Source organism: Acomys minous, assembly GCF_964271855.1.
Source record: "Acomys minous genome assembly, chromosome: 2".
In the NCBI taxonomy this organism is placed as follows: Eukaryota; Metazoa; Chordata; class Mammalia; order Rodentia; family Muridae; genus Acomys; species Acomys minous.
Window position 1 is genome coordinate 53,634,190 of NC_140484.1, and position 17,144 is coordinate 53,651,333.

Here is a 17,144-nt window from a genome sequence, read left to right on the forward strand (position 1 = left end):
TCAGGGAATCCTCGACGTTGACCTCATTTTAGGGGAGAACACTTTAGTCTTGTCTGAAGATGACTGAACAGGTGGTCTCTCATAAAATTGAGCGATGGAGAATGCGGGCATCGATCCCGCTACCTCTCACATGCTAAGCGAGCGCTCTACCATTTGAGCTAATTCCCCAAACACGATCAGTATCCATTGCAGATGGTATTGTGATTCACGTCATCACTGGTCTTTTCCCTCACCCTCCCTCCTCCCGAGTCGGTTGCCCCACAGCCTGCTGTCAATGTGCTACCCTATTGGTTCCTTTGCATCCGGAGCTACATAGCCGGGATTGGTTTGGTTCATTTGTTTTAAAATGCATTGACTACGCGGATTGGTGGTCCGAAGCGTCCGTCACGCGAGGCCCTGCTGTTGCTATCGCGTAGAGGGACCCAGCTTAAGCTTTCCCCAATTTCTGACTTGTTTCTCAGACCCCGGGGTCCTAGAGGTTCCGGATCCGTCAAGACCTTGGGAAAAAGAATGCGCCTCACGCATTTGACTGACAAGGCTTCCAAGCCAATCGGAGTGGAGGCGGGGGAGCCGCTGGGTGATCCAATAGGTTGTGGGGGGCGGGAGAGACAGGCCAATCATCTTCGGGAAGGGGGCGGGGTCTTGTTTGTGATTGGCTGCAGGGCGGCCCGAGGGAGGGCGGGGGTAACTCAAGGCCTGCTTGATACGTCCGCCATTTTGGGCGCTTCGCTGATGGTGTCGGTGAGCTCTTTTCCCGCCTGAGCGCGACTAGCTGCGGGTCGTAGGCGCCTCCAGGTAACTCGGGGAAGGGGCGGCGGCGCGGGGTGCGCGGGCCTCGCGGGGGAGCGGCCGGACCGACTCGGGCGGTGCTCGGGTCCGGGCGGCGTGGGGAGGGAACGTCCCGGCCCCTCTCCCCTCCCCCCCGGAATCGGCTGCTTCGGCGGCCCGGGAGGCGGCGTCCAGTCCTGGCCGGGACCGGGCGGCCCGCTCCTGTCAGCTTGGCCGCGCGTTGGCAGCCAGCCGAGCCGGCGGCGAACTTTGGACGCCGATGTGACTCTCAGGTTGGCTAGCCGGGAGCCCGGGCGAGGCGAGGCGCGCCCCGAGTCAAATCGGGGGTCCTGGGAGAGCTCCGCGGCTCCCGCGCCAGGCCTTCCCAGCGACTTCTCGGGGTCTCCCGGAGCTTGTCAGCTCGCTGGAGAGCTTCGCGAAGGCCTTTGTTGGACTCTTGTCCTCCGAGGAACAAGTTTTGTGGGTTTCTGAGCATTAGCCGCAGAGTCATCGAAATACGCAAAAACCAGTTCCGAGTCTCCCGGGGCCATCGCGGTGAATCCTCTGTCTTCGCCGTCGGGTCTCTTGCGTGCAGAGGCTGGCGTGGGAGATTCCTTGGTGTCTGGAGCTGGAGCGAGGGGTTATCCTTGTGGCTCCAAGTATCTTTTTTAACGCTCGGTTTACTGTTAACTTAGAGGATTTTTTTCCCCTCCCAGTCCTGTTGCCTTTCTTTGGAACTTGGACTTGAAGTCGTAGATGGGACAGAATGAGTGGTCTGATTAACTCCGGACCTGGAGTTCTCCACCCTCATGACCTGCTGTCATTTGCCCCCTACCTGATGTCCTGTCTTTCGGATAGGTCAGAGCTTTGTTTATGTTTTGCTTGCGGGGGAGGGGGGGGGCGCTAAGACGAGGTTTCCATCCATCAGAGCACTTGTTAATATGGATACTGTTTCACTTTCTTAAGTGAAGTTTACTTTGGTTTTTGTCCTCAAGGTCATGTTGCGGATGAGACTGCCAGTGAGAGAGGGACTTAAGAGTCCCTACCGCTAAAGTGTACTTGGAAGTAGCAAGGTGCAAGACCCCTGTTATCAGCGGTGGTTGAACTTTCTTTTGGGCCACCTGAAAATTAAATCTTGTTTTGCCACTTTCTAGATGTGTGACCTTGGGCAAATTACTCTTTTTTTTTTTTTCTGCCCCTGTAAGGCGGGAAAACAAGTCTGTTCCATAAGTTTATCTCATGTTAGATCCCAGTGAGGTCTAACTGTAACTGAGTATATATGTAAATAAATTAACAGAAAGCTGCTAGGGTTATGCTTGCCACATAGAATCAGCCCTGCAGTACTATTTTACCAACTTATTCAACTTGATCTTGTTTATGTATTTCTGAGTCAGGGTCTCACTGTGTATCCGGAGGTCTTTGCCGCTTTTGCCTCTGGAATAATGGGATTAATAAAGTAATGTGCCACTACACTTGGCTCATTATTTAATTTTTTGTTTGTTTATTTTTTGTAGCAATAGGGTCTCTTGTAGCTTGGGCTGTTCTTGACCTTTCTATTGAGCTAAGGATGTCTTTAAGTTCTTGGTCTTCCTGCCTCTACTTCACAGGCACTATGAGTAAAGGTGTGTGCCACACCACGCCTAGTTTAAAACTAACAGATGTTTAGGTATAGTTAGGAAAGCCATGTGTTAAAGATCAGATGGGCTTTAAAAATGAACTGGAAGTTATTTTAATTTTCCTATGAGAAGGGATGTTGAAAATCTATTAAGTCACTTGAGAGTGTTTTGTATAAAGCAATACGTATGCATAGAAGACACCCTCGGGAACTTAAAGAGCACCTCTCCTCTGCTGCTTCTAGGTACTGCTTCTGTGTGGTTGCCCCAGTTGTAACATGAGGATTTCTTAGATTTTTCTTGGCTGTTACTGCAATTGAAAGACTGTAGTCTCAAGAGCTTCAGCTAAGGTTCAGGTTAAACATGCATAATCTCTAAATGCTCTGAAACATGATGGTTTTTGAGTGTCAAACTTTCAGATTGTCTTAGGAATGCAAAAATTGGTAAACTCAAAAATCTGAAACTGAAATTGTTATAGTCCCAACCACTTTGGATAAGGTGTGCTCAGCTTACAGCTTGGGGAGTAGTTCTGTGTGTGGGTGCTTCAGCTTTTTACTGTTTTCTGTTTGCCCTGTCCCTTTTCCATGGTACTTGGAAATAGGCTTGTCCTCTTGGCAGTAAATGCTTATGACTTGGATTGCTTTATGTACTGGGGAAGCGTATTTGATGGATTCCATCTTAAGTAGACTTGAGTATACTGATTGCTTTAACAGCGTTTGTATAAAGTATAGCACCCCCCTCCCCAACTGTACAAAAACCATCCAGCTACACAAACAAAAGCTGCTCTGAGTGCTTAAGGAGTAGTCTACAGTTGTCAGAAAATGATAGTCCTAAAGTTAGGACTTAAAGTGGGTTTCCTTAGCTGCCTTAAGAGTAATTTTGACAATTTTCTCTAGAAAAATGTGCTGTTACAAGTAAGCATTTCAGCTGGGTGGTGGTGGTGCGTGCTTCTTATCCTAGCATCCAGGAGGTAGAGGCAGGCTGATCTCCATGAGTTTGAGGCCAGCCTGGTCTACAAAGTGAGTCCAGGGCAGCCAAGGCTAACACAGAGAAACTGTTTTGAAAAAACAAAACAACAACAAAAATACAAGTAAGCATTTCCTTCCTTAAAACAGTATTTGTCAGGGTTGATACTCAGTTTGTGTCTATGATCAAGTTGAACCTTGTAATTAGTTGTTTAGATGAAATCTCAGATGTTCCCAGTATATGTTGATTTATATTTTTGCATTTTACTACACTTCAGAAGAGTAAATGATAAAGAAATCCTTTCAACTATCTGTTCAACTAAAACAGCACCAAGTTTACTTTATGGACAGGGGGGCAGTCTGGTCTGGCTCTTGTGTGTCAAGATGTGAATTGCAGGAGAGGCTGAGAAGCCGCTTTTTCTTAGAATGTACTGAAAATACTGACGAGATCTCTTGACTTTCAGCAGCCTTCTATGTCCCATCTCAAGATGTCAATTGACTTCTTTCTTTTTAGATAACTACATTAATGTCAAACAGTATGCTTGAGTATAATGTTATAGATACTGGATTGATGAAATTAAAAATAAAAAAAGATTTATTTATTTATTATGTATACAATGTTCTAACTGCATGTACACCTGCAGGCCTGAAGAGGGCACCAGGTCTCATTATAGATGTTTGTGAGCCACCATGTGGTTGCTGGGAATTGAACTCAAGACCTTTGGAAGAAGAGTCAATGCTTTTAACCTCTGAGCCATCTCTCCAGCCCCTCCCTCCCTCCCTCCCTCCCTCCCTCCCTCCCTCCCTCCCTCCCTTCCTTCCTTCCTTCCTTCCTTCCTTCCTTTCATTCTTTCATTCTTTCTTTCTCGAGACAGGGTTTCTCTTGTAGTCCTGACTATTCTGAACTTGCTTTGTAGACCAGGATGGCCTTGAACACACAGAGATCCACCTGCCTCTGCCTCCAGAGTGCTGGGATTAAAGGTGTGTGCTACCATGCCTGACTTTTGAAGCATTTCTTTGCAACAAAGACTGCCTTGGATCTGGGAATTTAGCTCTGTAAGGCACTTGCTTAGGTTGCATGAGGCCCTGACATCTATCGGTAGTATCCAAAGGGCTGAAAAAATTAGTGAAGCTGTGCATGGTAGCACGTACCTGTAATCTCAGCACTTGGGAGGCAGAGGCAGGAAGAGCTTGAGTTCAAGGTGGTCCTGGGCTGTGTAATGAGACCCTGTCTCAAACAATGAAACAAGCTTTCCTCCTTCCAAAAAAAAAATTCAGTAAAATGAATTTTTTTCTTGTTGCTTGTGGTACTGGAAATTAAACCTATAGCCTTACTCATCCTAGGCAAATACTTCATACTAGGTGAGGGTCTTTAAGCTATTTGTCCTCACAGGAAATGTTCTTTTTGGCTTATCACACCTCTGGTGTGCTGTAGAAGGTAGGGTCAAGGCTGCTATTAAATTTCCTGCAGTGCACAGAATATTGTAACCCCACCCACCTACCCTCTCCACCCCCTGCCACCATCCAGCCCTAAATATTAATGGTGCTGACATCATGATAGACTAACATATATGAGAATCATTTGGGATACTTGAAGACTGTGCATGTGGACTTCACCTGGAAATTCGTAGTGGAGCTGAGACTCATTTTTAAAAACAGTTTATTATACGGGTGGGCTCTCGTGTGGCTAAGCGTCAGGACAGCTTGGCAAGCCACTTCTTTCCTTCTACCGTATGGATCGCAGGGTTCATGCTCAGGTCATCATGCTGTGGTAAGCACCCTTAACCACTGAGCCCTCTTGCAGGCCTGATAAACCTTCCTAGACAGTACTGAAGTGCCACTGCCTTTTAGAACCACTGTGGTAGAGTGCAGATTCAAGGGCTGAATTCCAGGATCTTTGGGTGGGCTGGGAGCTGTGTCTGCACTACCTGGATCTTACCTTGGAGGTTGTTTAGTGGCAGAAAGACAGGGTGTCAGTTCATCATTAGTCAAATGCCTGAAGATTAGCTTTAAAATAATAGTAGTGCAACTTTGAAACGTTCCCCCTTTGCCTCATGAAAATACATTGCCATATTGAGCTTGAAACTTAGCAAGTTAGGATGTTCCCCAGTGCCAAATAACATACTACTCTTGAGTTTTATTATTACTTAAAAAAAAAAAAAAAAGATCTTTTGCCAGCCGGGCGTGGTGGTGCATGCCTTTAATCCCAACACTCAGGCAGAGCCTAGCCTACAAAGCCTAGCCTACAAAGAGTCCAGAACAGGCAAGGCTACACAGAGAAATCTTGTTTGGAAAAGCAAGCAAGCAAAAAAACCAAACCAAACCAAACCAAAAAATCTTTTGCTATTATCTTGTTGATTAACTGCCAGTCAGTTTTGTTTTTAGATCTCCACTCCCCCCTCCCCCTTTTAAACAATTTATTTATTTATTTATTTATTTAGTATACAATGTTCTGCCTGCTTGTGTGCCTATCTGCTGGAAGAGGGCACGGATCTCATTCTAGATGGCTGTGAGCTACCATGTGGTTGCTGGGAATTGAACTCAGGACCTCTGGAAGAGCAGCCAGTGCTCTTACCCTCTGAGCCCTCTCTCCAGCCCATTAAATGAAAAACTTTCCTCAGAGAGTTAGGCTTGGTTTACCCAGTTCTGTCTTGAGGGTGGAGTGGAGGGAGCTTATGGTATGCTTATTTTTTGGTGCCCATGCCCAGTGTCCTGAACTCTGACGCAGGTGGAGGAATGTCTTCTGTCTTTCTGGAGAGATGTGGTGTGAGAGTAGAGGGAGGAGCAGAGGTCCTTGTCTGTTGGTACAGTATGAGTTGTTACATTGAGGAGTGCTAGGAAAACTATACACAGCATTAAATGGTACTATTTGTGTACCTTCTAAGACAGGATCACAAAGATGCTTTGTGATTTTTGTCCTGAGCCTCAGCCTGTGGTTGTGCTGAGGAGTGGAGCCGGCTCACCTGTAACAGGTACCTACCATTGTACTGTATCTACCACCTAGTACCCCCAGACCCCTTGTTTAGAGGCAGGTTCTTAGCCTCCTATTTTTGCCTTCCAGGTGCTAAATATAATCTTAGCTGTTAGCCATCTTGTCCACCTTCATCTACTTCTAATTTTTCTCAATATTTTTTAGGTTCATTTTATTTTGTGCATGAGTGTTTGCCTGCATTCATGTACGCTGCTGTGCATGCAGAGGCCATTGGATCTTTTAGAACTGAGGTGACAGGCATTTGTGAGCAACTGTGTGGGTTCTGGGAACTGCACCTAGGTCCTCCACAAAAGTAGTAAGTGCTCTTACCCGTTGAGCCGTCTCTTCTGCACCTTGTCTTCATGATTCTTGATCAGTAGTTGTACTAATTGAATCTATTCTTTGTCAGAAATGTGTTAGGGGTTCATTGAAGAACAGCCGTTAAGGATCTGCAGTCTAGAGGGAGAGACTGGCAATTACAAAACAGTTGACAAAGCTTGTTAGTATTATATATTCAGCCCTCTGTATCCTTGGGCTCCATATCTGTCAATTTACGCAGCGTGGATTAAATTTATTAAATTCCCAAAAGTTCTAAAAAGCCAAATTTGAATTTGCCACAGATAAGAGCCCTGAGTGACTGTAAAATGAGACTGTATGTATTGTCTGCTGGGCCGCTGGCCACGCACAGGCCATGAGTGTCTCCCATCCCCTTCAGTGCTTTGAGTGGTCTTTTTTTTTTTTTTCTGTTTTGTTTGTTTGTTTGTTTTTGCTACAGAGTTTCTCTGTGTAGCCTTGGTTGGCCTGGACTCGCTTTGTAGATCAGGCTGGCTTCCAACTCATAGAAATCCATCTGTCTCTGCCTCTTGAGTGCTGGGATTATAGGCATGAGCCACTGTGCCCAGCTAGCTTTGCGTGTTCTTTTGTGTCTTGTGTCCCAACTTTTTTGGATGGTTGCTGGTTGGGTCTGCATCTGTATTGAACATACAGACAAGTTCATTTTCCCCTTTATTCTCTGAATAATACAGTATAACATCTGCTATACAGTATCACATTGTAATGATTTTAAGTAATCTAGAGAGGTTTTAAAGACACAGAAGGTAGGGCTGGAGAGATGGCTCAGAGGTTAAGAGCACTGGCTGCTCTTCCAAAGGTCCTGAGTTCAATTCCCAGCAACCACATGGTGTCTCACAACCATCTGTAATGAGATCTGGTGCCCTCTATACATGCAGACAGAACACTGTATACATAATAAAAAAATAATAAATAAATAAATAAATAAATAAATCTTAAAAAAAAAAAACAAAAAACAAGAGACAGAAGGTAATCCAACAGTTTTCTAGAAGCAATATCCTACCATTAGTGAGGTATGGCCAGATAAGATGTAAGTAGAAGCCTCAGGGAAAAGGGCTGCTATTAGTTGACTGGCTTATTTGTTTGAACTTTGGGTAGGTGAGGTTGCCAGAAGCCTTGTAAACAAGCAAGCAAACAAATGTGCTTGGTGTATAGGCCTGTAACCCAATTACTTGGGAGGTTGAGGTAAGATGATAGCAAGTTCAGAGTCTGCCTGGGTAGTTTAGCAAGACTTGTCTCAAATTCTGGGGAGAGATGGCTCAGTAGTTTAGAGCCCTGCCTGCTCTTGCAGAGGACCTGGGTTCAGGACAGCTACCTTTAACTCCAGTTGGGGATTGGACATCCTCTGACTTCTGTAGTCTCCTGCACACATGTGGTACATAAGCATGCATATACTCAGGCACATCCATATAAGGTAAATAAATAAATATTTTAAAAGGAGTTTTGCCTAGAATGCTCTTGTCTCTAGGTTTGAGTTCCCAGTGCTACCAAGGAAAATAAGAATGGTTACATCTTTGTTTCTAAGAATAGTTACTTGGCGGAATCCCTTTGATCTGGGTGGTTTAAAAAGGACTGCCGGTCCTCCATGCTGGTGAAGCAGCCCTATGATAACAAGATGCTTGACTCGCTGCTTCCAGACCCATCCGATCTTCCCCTAGATTCTGTGTGTTGTTTTCCTCCTTTTCTTTTCTGTCTCAGATATCTGCCTTCTCTCCAACTCCCATTTTGACTCAGATTCTTGGACTGTGACTCAGATAGGCCTTTAAGTTGAGATAAAGTTTAAGGCTCCTGCCTCAGCTTGCCAAATTCCTGTAGGTTCTTGCCAAACACCTTGAGCATCATCCTTATAATGGGTAGTTCTGCAAATGTAGGGATCTAGACTGCTCCAGTGAGCACCTGAGTTTCCTCTTCAGGACCTACATAGTAGGAGGAGAAAACCAACTCTAGCAAGTTGTCCTCTTATCTCCAAACACATGCTTTGGCACCTTCATCATCTCTCCCCCTTGCACTACCACCACCACCACCACAACAACAACAACAAAATGTAAACTTTTTTAGGTTTTTGTTGTTTAAAATACTCTTTTTTGTTTGTTTGTTTGTTTGGTTTTTCGAGACAGGGTCTCTCTGTGTAGCCTTGGCTGTCCTGGACTCACTTTGTAGACCAGGCTGGCCTCGAACTCACAGCGATCCTCCTGCCTCTGCCTCCCGAGTGCTGGGATTAAAGGCATGCGCCACCACCACCCTGCTTTTTTTTTTTTTTTTTTTTTTTTTTGAGACAGGGTTTTTTGGTGTATCCCTGGCTGTCCTGGAACTCTCACTTTGCTTTTTTGTTTGTTTGTTTGTTTGTTTTTTGAAACAGTGTTTCTCTGTGTAGCCTTGGCTGTCCTGGACCGGCTTTGTAGACCAGGCTGGCTTCAAACGCAGAGATCCTCCTGCCTCTGCCTTCCAAGTGTGGGGATTAAAGGTGTGGCACACACATGAACCTGCCCTACTTGGCAAATTTTGGGTCATCTGAACTTTTTCCTGGGGTTTCTATCAGTTTTCCTTTCTCCTGGTGTAATGAATTTATTAATCTGGTAGGTAATGGCTCTCCTTGCCTTTTGAAGACTGAGAGCCCATTGTTCAGCACTATTTTCTTCTCTTCAACTTTTGCCTGTCTTGCATTTTCTTACAGTACTAGTGCAGCTTCATGGCCTCAGGCAGGGTCACCAGACAGATTAACTGCAGGAGCAGCAGTCTATGAAGCAGCCTTTGCCTTGGTTTCGGCTAATTTGCTTTGGATTCAGTTCTTTGCTTACAACAACATCCTTGGCTGTGTGTAAGTGGTGGATTTCAGAGGACTGTTTCCACAACAGGTTGCTGATCAGTTTCTAAGCCTTTCTATGCAAGATGTCTGCGCAGGAGGGACTCTCTTGGCTTTCAAGGTCAAATAAAAAACTGATGTTGGAGCAGTAGTTCACATAGAGGTTATTCTTAGTCATCAGGTATCTGCTTCCTTTTCCTGATGGAACGATCCCTTTCTCCACAGCTGTCACAATGGCTCTCACTCACCCTTCACTTCTGTCAACTTGACTTTCAGGCCTTTTGTTAGCTCCAAGAGCTCTGATTTTTTTTTTTTTTTCCCTCTCAAGACAGGGTTTCTCTGTGTAGCCTTGACTGTCCCGGACTCACTTTGTAGACCAGGCTGGCCTCGAACTCACAGCGATCCACCTGCCTCTGCCTCCCAAGTGCTGGGATTAAAGGCGTGCGCCACCACGCCCGGCTTTTTTTTTTTTTTAAATAATTTATTTATTTTTTATTTTATATGCATTTGATGTTTAGCCTGCATGTCTGTCTGCGTGATGGTGTCAGCTCTTGAAGTTATGGGCAGTTGTTATTAGCTGCCGTGTGGGTGCTGGGAATTGAACCCAGGTCCTCTGGAAGAACAGACAGTGCTCTTAACCACTGAGCCATCTCTCCAGCCCCTTCAGCTTCTCTTTGACTGAGATATTAGTCAAATCCCTCATGACCTGAGTCTCAGCTTCATCTACCTGGCGCATCAGTTTTGTAAAGGCAACCCCCAAATCATTTTCTTACAAGACTTGGGTGAGGCCCTGCTGAATTTCCTGTGCCTCTCTGAGGGCCTCAGGATTTGTAGCCATAGTGTAAAAAATATGGGATGCTTTATGAATTTGTGTGTCATCCTTGGGCAGGGGCCAGAGTGGTTACTGTATTGTTCCAGTTTTAGTATTTGTGCTGCCAAACTGAGCACCTGCTGTTAGTTTTTAAGAAAGCCCTTTCCCCTTTACTGGAAAGGGAAATAGTTAGCAATTAGAGTGATCAGTTAATTTCAGGTTTCAAGAGCTTAGAGACTTGTCTAGATTCTAGTTGGAGGGGCGATTAAGAGGGCGTTTGGAGAAGCATGTAGAAGATTCTACTTCTCTGCCTAAGTGGGACAGCTGTACATCATGAGTTTGCCAGAACTGGATTTGCCCCAGTAGAGGATTTGGATTATTTAAACTTTACAGCTAGTTGGTGCTGACTTTTTTTTTTTTTTTTTTAAGAGTGCTTAGTGTTCTTACTTGGTCCTGACTAGAAGGCCAAGCAGCAATTAGGCGTTTTCTTGAAGATAGCATATTATGGACCAAATTACTTTTTATTCATTTAGGTAGGATCTCACTATAAAGCCCAAACCTGTAACACCCTTGCCTTGGCCTCTTGAGTAGGCCTTTCTGATTGATGTTAATTTTGAGGTGGGTTCAGCACCTATACATTTGGCACCTGCCATGGTTATAGCACTTTGCCGTTCATGCAGGGCTTGCCATCTGTCCTCAGTTCAGAATGTATTGTGGTCAAGTATGCACAAACCTAAGATAGTGGTCTTGAGTGGCCTTCAAACTGCACATAGTTTTCCGGCCATGTAAATTATTACCAGTCTTCCTTTCTGCTCTTCAGTCCTATCTGTGAATGAATTGTGTTGGCTTCATTACAGTTCCTGAGTACAGTTGTGCTTGTGGCATTCTCATCACTGTTCTAGCTGATAGTAGAGCTGTGTACGGAAATAGCTCTGCTAGCCCAGCGAGAGCCGTAAGGGGAGATGTGTGCTCTGGCCAACCAGAGGCTCTGGAGAAGTTTTGGCTGGTGGGGATTTTTGAGGGAAATTTTGGATAATCTATATGTAAGTTCTTTTTCTCCTTTAAACTATGATTATATGTTTATTTTATATATAGATACTCATAAATGTAACATCTTTTGAAATATGATTTCTAAAACATTTATCTTTAAAATCTGCTTTGGGGCTGGAGGAATGGCTCCTGATTAATAGCTTGTACTGCTCTTACTCTTCCAGAGGACTGGAGTTTTGTTTCCAGCACTTGCAGCTCATCTGCACCCTTACAGGTGATGTGATACCCACTTCCTCTGCAGGCACTGTGCTCATGTCTATGAACAAACCAGACACAGGCACCCGCACACAAATAAAAAAATTTACAGTCTCTCTTACTGGCTCTCAGAACAATATAAACAGCTGTCTTTGCTGTGGTGTCTCCTGTATTTTGTAGAGCTGTGTGTATTTCTTTTTTTCTCCAACACCCCCCCCCCCTCCCTCCCCAATCCCTGAGTGTGTAGGGCTGGCTGTCCTGGGACTTCTTCTGTAGACCAGGCTGGCCTCAAACTCAGATCCACCTTTCTCTGCCTTCTACGTGCTAGATTTAAAGGTATGCGCCACCACTGCCTGGCTGAACTATATCTTTCAACATGATGGGATAAACTCATGAGCCTTGAAGGATCTGTGTATGTCTGCAGATGATGCAGTCTGTCTGTCCTTTTATTTTTTTGAGATAGGGTTGTGTAGCCCTGGCTGTCATAGAATTCTCTCTGTAGACCAGGCTGTTCTCAAACTCAGAAATCCGTGAGTGCAAAATTTTTTTGCTTTTTGAGACAGGGCTTCTCTGGGTAGCCTAGACCAGGCTGTCCTTGAACTCACAGCTGTATGCCTGCTTCTGCCTCCTTGAGGGTTAGGATTAAAAATGTGTGCCACCACACCCAGCCTCTAATTAAAAAAAAATTTTTTTTTTTTGTTTCTCGAGACAGGGTCTCTCTGTGTAGCCTTGACTATCCTGGACTTGCTTTGTAGACCAGGTTGGACTTGACCCCAGAGCGATCCACTTGCCTCTGCCTCCCAAGTGCACCACCATGCCCAGCAGCCTCTAATTTTTAAGTCTAATGAGTTCATGCATTCGAAGAGTATCATGATGGGTACAGATAGAAAAACTAGAACTGAAAGTTATACTGGCACTAGCCAGTTTCAGAAAGTATTGTCACTTCCTTTGGTCCTGTGTGTCCTCCCTGACCATCTTCTTCTCTCCAATCTGCTCAGGGCATTTTATCCCTTTAGTTCTTTTTTATTTTATTTTATTTTTTTTTTCCTTTTCCTTTTTTCTTTTTCCCTTTTTGGTTTTTCAAGAGAGAGCTTCTCTGTGTAGCCTTGGCTGTCCTGGACTCACTTTATAGACCAGGCTGGCCTCAAACTCACAGCCATCCTCCTGCCTCTGCCTCCCAAGTGTTGCCCCTCTTTTTTTTTTTTTAATTTATTCACTTTACACCCCAATCATAGCCTCCTCCCTGTTTCCTCTTGTCCTATCCTCCCTCCTGCCTCCCCCCATTCCCCTCCCCTAGTCCTCTGAGAGGGGGAGCCCTTCTCTCCTACCAACTGACCCCAGCCTATCAAGTCTCATCAGGACCACCTGCATCCTCTTCCTCTGTGGCATGGTAAGACACCCGGCCAGGGTGACATGATTAAAGTGCATGTCTTTTACTTCTTTGTTATCATCTACGAATGTTTCCTTATATAATGTGAGTTAATATTTACATGCCATTAAGCTATGTAAATTGAATCTTCTATTCTGTGACATCTCTCTTTTAACATTGTTCTCAAGATCCATTTTGTTTTCCAGATGCTTGAGTACTTACTGTCTTAATAATGAGCAAAATAGACCCATGTTCCTGTCCTCATGTAGTGTATGGCTTTAGTGTCAGGAAGACAGTTAACAGAGATAGTAATTGGTTTAGTAGCCATCTGGATACTGATAGGAGCTAGCAAAAGAGGAAAGGGGTGGGTTATTTTCAGACTAAAAGGCATTGCTCAGATTAGGCCTACCCGAGAAGGACCCTTTGTTTAGAAGGTAAAAGCTCAAGGCAAGAGGCCATGGATATGTGGGGGCATCATTATAGGTAGAGTCCTGTATGCTTGAGATACTATGAAGGGGGGAATGGCCCTATTGTGTTGGAGGGAAGAGCTCTAAGGAGAGTGGTAAATAGGTCTGTTTTGAGCCAGAGGTGTTGCATAGTCTGGTTTCTGAACGGTCTGTTGCAGTTGAGTTAAGAATAGTTGTGCCTGTGCAGCTGTCAGGAGAGGCTTTAGAAGGCCGTGGCAGTGATCCAGCAGAGAAGTCAAGGCAGCTTGGACTGAAGGGGACCACGGGTGATACTGAGAGGTGATTGGAGTCTGGATCCTTCTTGGAGCAAGAGCAGACGAGAATTGCTGGCAGACTGGATGTGGGTGTAGAGAAATAAAGGATGACAATAGGACTTTTGCTTGCTGCAGGAAGAGGAAGACTGGAGGAACCGGCTGTAAAGGCCACACCAGGGCTTGGGTTTGGGCTTGTTTGGTTTGGGACCCTTCAGAGAGCACACAGCATTTAGAGTTTAGAGGAGAGAGGTCTGGGCTGCATATCAGTATGAGTCCTTCATGTTTGATGGCATTGCAGGCTAAATTGAACAAATGTACTGTTGGAAGATAGAACTAGGTAAGGGTGGTGGCAGTGTGTTGTTCAGAGTCCAGCGGGTGTCCTGGGCCCCAGGTCCCGTAGGTCAGTCCAGGCACTGCTTGCTTCCAGATGAAAACGAATGGATCTTGAGGTCCGAGGTCCCATTTCTTGCTCGGGCTGCTAGAGCCTTTAGGGTGAGGCTCATGGCCTGGTCACTAGGATAGGTTCCCAGCCTCTCTGGGGAAGGTGGAAAATGAATTTCCACCGGTGTTACAGTTAGCTACTTTTAGAATGAGACTTAGGTCTCATTAGGCAGCGGAGACTCGGGAGCCCCACAAGGCCAAAAAGTGCTATAACTCTTTGTGCCGAGGTCATGGCATCAGAAGTGGACAAATGCCTAAAACCAGCCAAAAGGCAATGAAATTGTTGGTATCAGAAGGCAATGAAAACTCAGGCCTTCCAAAGGCTGTGATGATATTGTGGTGTTACAGCTCTCTGGTCCTGAGAGAGGACCTGTGGGTGCTTCCCCAGCAGTCAGCACTGATCTTGCCATGATGGGGTAGATAAATCCGAACGCCAGTGAACAGCAGAAAGTCCTGGAAGATCTCTGCATCTCTCAGGAGCCTTTCTTTTCCCAGAATGACGAGTCTGAGACCGTTGTGGTGGAATGAGAAAGCAAGCCAAACTTTATTTGTGAACCAGGAATTTATGAACCCTGGGCATTGGGGAGGGGTTTTGAGAGCAAATGTGTCTGATTTGCTAGGGCTAAAAGGTGCCAGGGTACTTTAATCTACGTACAGCACCTCACTTACAGTCAGTAACACGGGGTCCTATCACCAGAAGGAGAAAACAGTACTTAATTATCCTTTGTGTGAGGGGATGACTTCTAGGACTATGTGACACCCTCTATAAAATCTGGGGTCATGTTTTATCAGAGCAAAAGAAATGTAACTGGAGAAGTCAGACTTCAATCTTATCCAGCAGAGTCCCGCAGCTGTGAAGGTTGGTGGGAACCTGCCCTGAATACTGTGACTTTTAAGGTCAGGCCTGATGAGAGCTTGAGATATCTCCTGGCTTTGGTGGCATAGGAGCCATGAGTAATCTTGAGCAGTCCCCACAAGGAAGTGTGAGAACCCTGGATGGACAGAGAATAGACAGTCCTCTGTTTTGGGGACTTGGGCTGGGGTAGAAGGCATGAATGTCGAAGGGTTGACTGAAATAGGAAATTAGACATTGGTGTGCCTTAAATGCTTTAGTGTGTGTATTAGTTACATTTTGCTGTGATTACGTTTCTTTTGCTCTGATTGAACACATGACCAAGGCAACTTACAGCAGGGAGTGTTTATTTGGAGCTTCAGTGTCATTGCCATTGTGGTGAGGAGCATGGCAGTTGGCAGACAGGCAATGGCCCTAGAGCAAGAGCTGAGAGCTCATGTCCAGATCACCACACAGGAAGCACACTGAATGTCTGGAGTCATTTTGAACCATCAAAGCTTACTGCCATGGACATATGTCCTCCAAAGCCACACCTCCTACTCCTCCCCAAACTGTTCCACAAACTGGAGACCAAGTATCCATACAGGAGCCTATGGGGGCCCATTCCTCAATCAGACAGCCACAGTGGGCCTGAAGGAGTGCTGCTGTGCAGGAGGAACAATTTGGAGAATCAGGAGAGGCTAACGCTCTGGCCAGGCCCTTCCCATTCCCCTAGCCTAGGCAGATGCTAGCGCCGGGCCGAAGGAAGGGTTGACATGGAGAGCTGGCCCTCTTTGTTCCTCCTTGGTGGGAGAGGGTAGAGTGGAATGGGGATGGGTGGGCAGTGGGAACATGGAGATATTTTCTTTACTGTTCCCATTCTCCACGGAAAGGGAGGTGAGAATGAGTTGGTAAGTAGGGTGTGAAGAGAGGAGAAAGGATGAAGTTGGAGTGTGAAGGATTTCTGTGGGGGTTTGTCTGCATTGAGAGTTGATTACACACGCTTCCTTTAACAGGGCTTGTGGGCTACAGAGGTGGTGTGTGTGTGTGTGTGTGTGTGTGTGTGTGTGTGTCTGTGTCTGTGTGTGTCTGTGTGTGTGTGTCTGTGTCTGAGAGGGAGAGGGGTTGTTGATTACTGCCATTAGAGCTGAGGAAGGCAGCTAGTAAGGTGTGCCCACAGTCATGCATACAGCTGAAATTCATTCCACTTTGCCTCTGTATTATGTTTCCAATTGAATGTGTTGCATTTTATTCTTTGTCCTGTTGTCAGAAAATGGGATTGTTTCCAGTAAGAGAAAGCTGCTGTCAACAGTTTTGACACAAATTGCGAAAGATGTCTCCAGGGCACAGACTGGAGAGTTGAGGCTGTTGGACATTTCCAGCTTCAATTTTAGGAGGTAGTGCAAACTGTTTTCAAATGGTCCTTGATGGCTCTTTGGATTGTCAGACCATTTTATTTTTACCAATTTGGTGAGCTGCATCTTGGAGGTCTTAAATAACAGCTCCAAATAAAAAACCATAAGTTTAGTATGCTGGCAGGAGGATTAGAAGTGTTCAGGGTCATCATTCGCTCCTCACGGAGTTCACGTCCAGCCTGGGGTACATGAAACCTGATCTCACAAATGATATAAAATAGAATGTTATCTAAACTATGTCACTTACCAGAATTGTGTAATCACCACAATCTAAACTAAGACTATTTGGCCTGGAGAGATGGCTCAGTGCTTAAGAAGGCTGGTTGTTGTTCCAGAGGACGAGTTCAATTCCAAGCAACCACATGGTGACTCACAACCATCTGTACTGGCATCTGATTCCCTCTTCTGGTGTGCATGAAAAGAAAGCACTCATATACATAAAACAAATAAATATTTTAAAAAATACACTAAGAATATTTTCACAGTGTCCTATGTGGTGGGCATTTCATGTGAATAGCTGTACAGTAATCTTTTGTGACCGGCTTCTCTAATTTAGCACATTTCAAAGTTCTCCCATGTTTTACCATGTATCAGAGTTGGCACTTTGCTTGCATATATGCGTGTGTGTGTGTGTGTGTGTGTGTGTGTGTGTGTGTGTGTGTGTGTGAGAGAGAGAGAGAGAGAGAGAGAGAGAGAGAGAGAGAGAGAAGGTCAAAGGTTGCTTCCCCACCTTATATTCGTCTTTGTGTCTGCAGATCTGAACTAATCCCAGTGATTTTTTGCAGTTTTGAGGCATTTATTTCCGAGGCCTACCTAAGAGCAGCCTCAAGTAGGCAGAG

The 17,144-nt window shown here is 45.3% G+C and overlaps 1 protein-coding gene across 3 annotated transcripts in view; it reads left to right on the plus strand.

Moving 5' to 3' along the window:
• Positions 1–661: 661 nt before the first annotated feature.
• PPP6R3 (protein phosphatase 6 regulatory subunit 3) overlaps positions 662–17,144 on the plus strand; it is a 116,619-nt gene continuing 100,136 nt past the window's right edge. For 2 of the 3 annotated variants that reach the window (XM_084750643.1, XM_084750644.1), the window contains exon 1: positions 662–795. The gene's annotated coding sequence lies outside the window, so the exon portion shown is untranslated. The remainder of the gene's footprint in view (positions 796–17,144) is intronic. The other variant, XM_084750645.1, reaches the window with a different exon arrangement.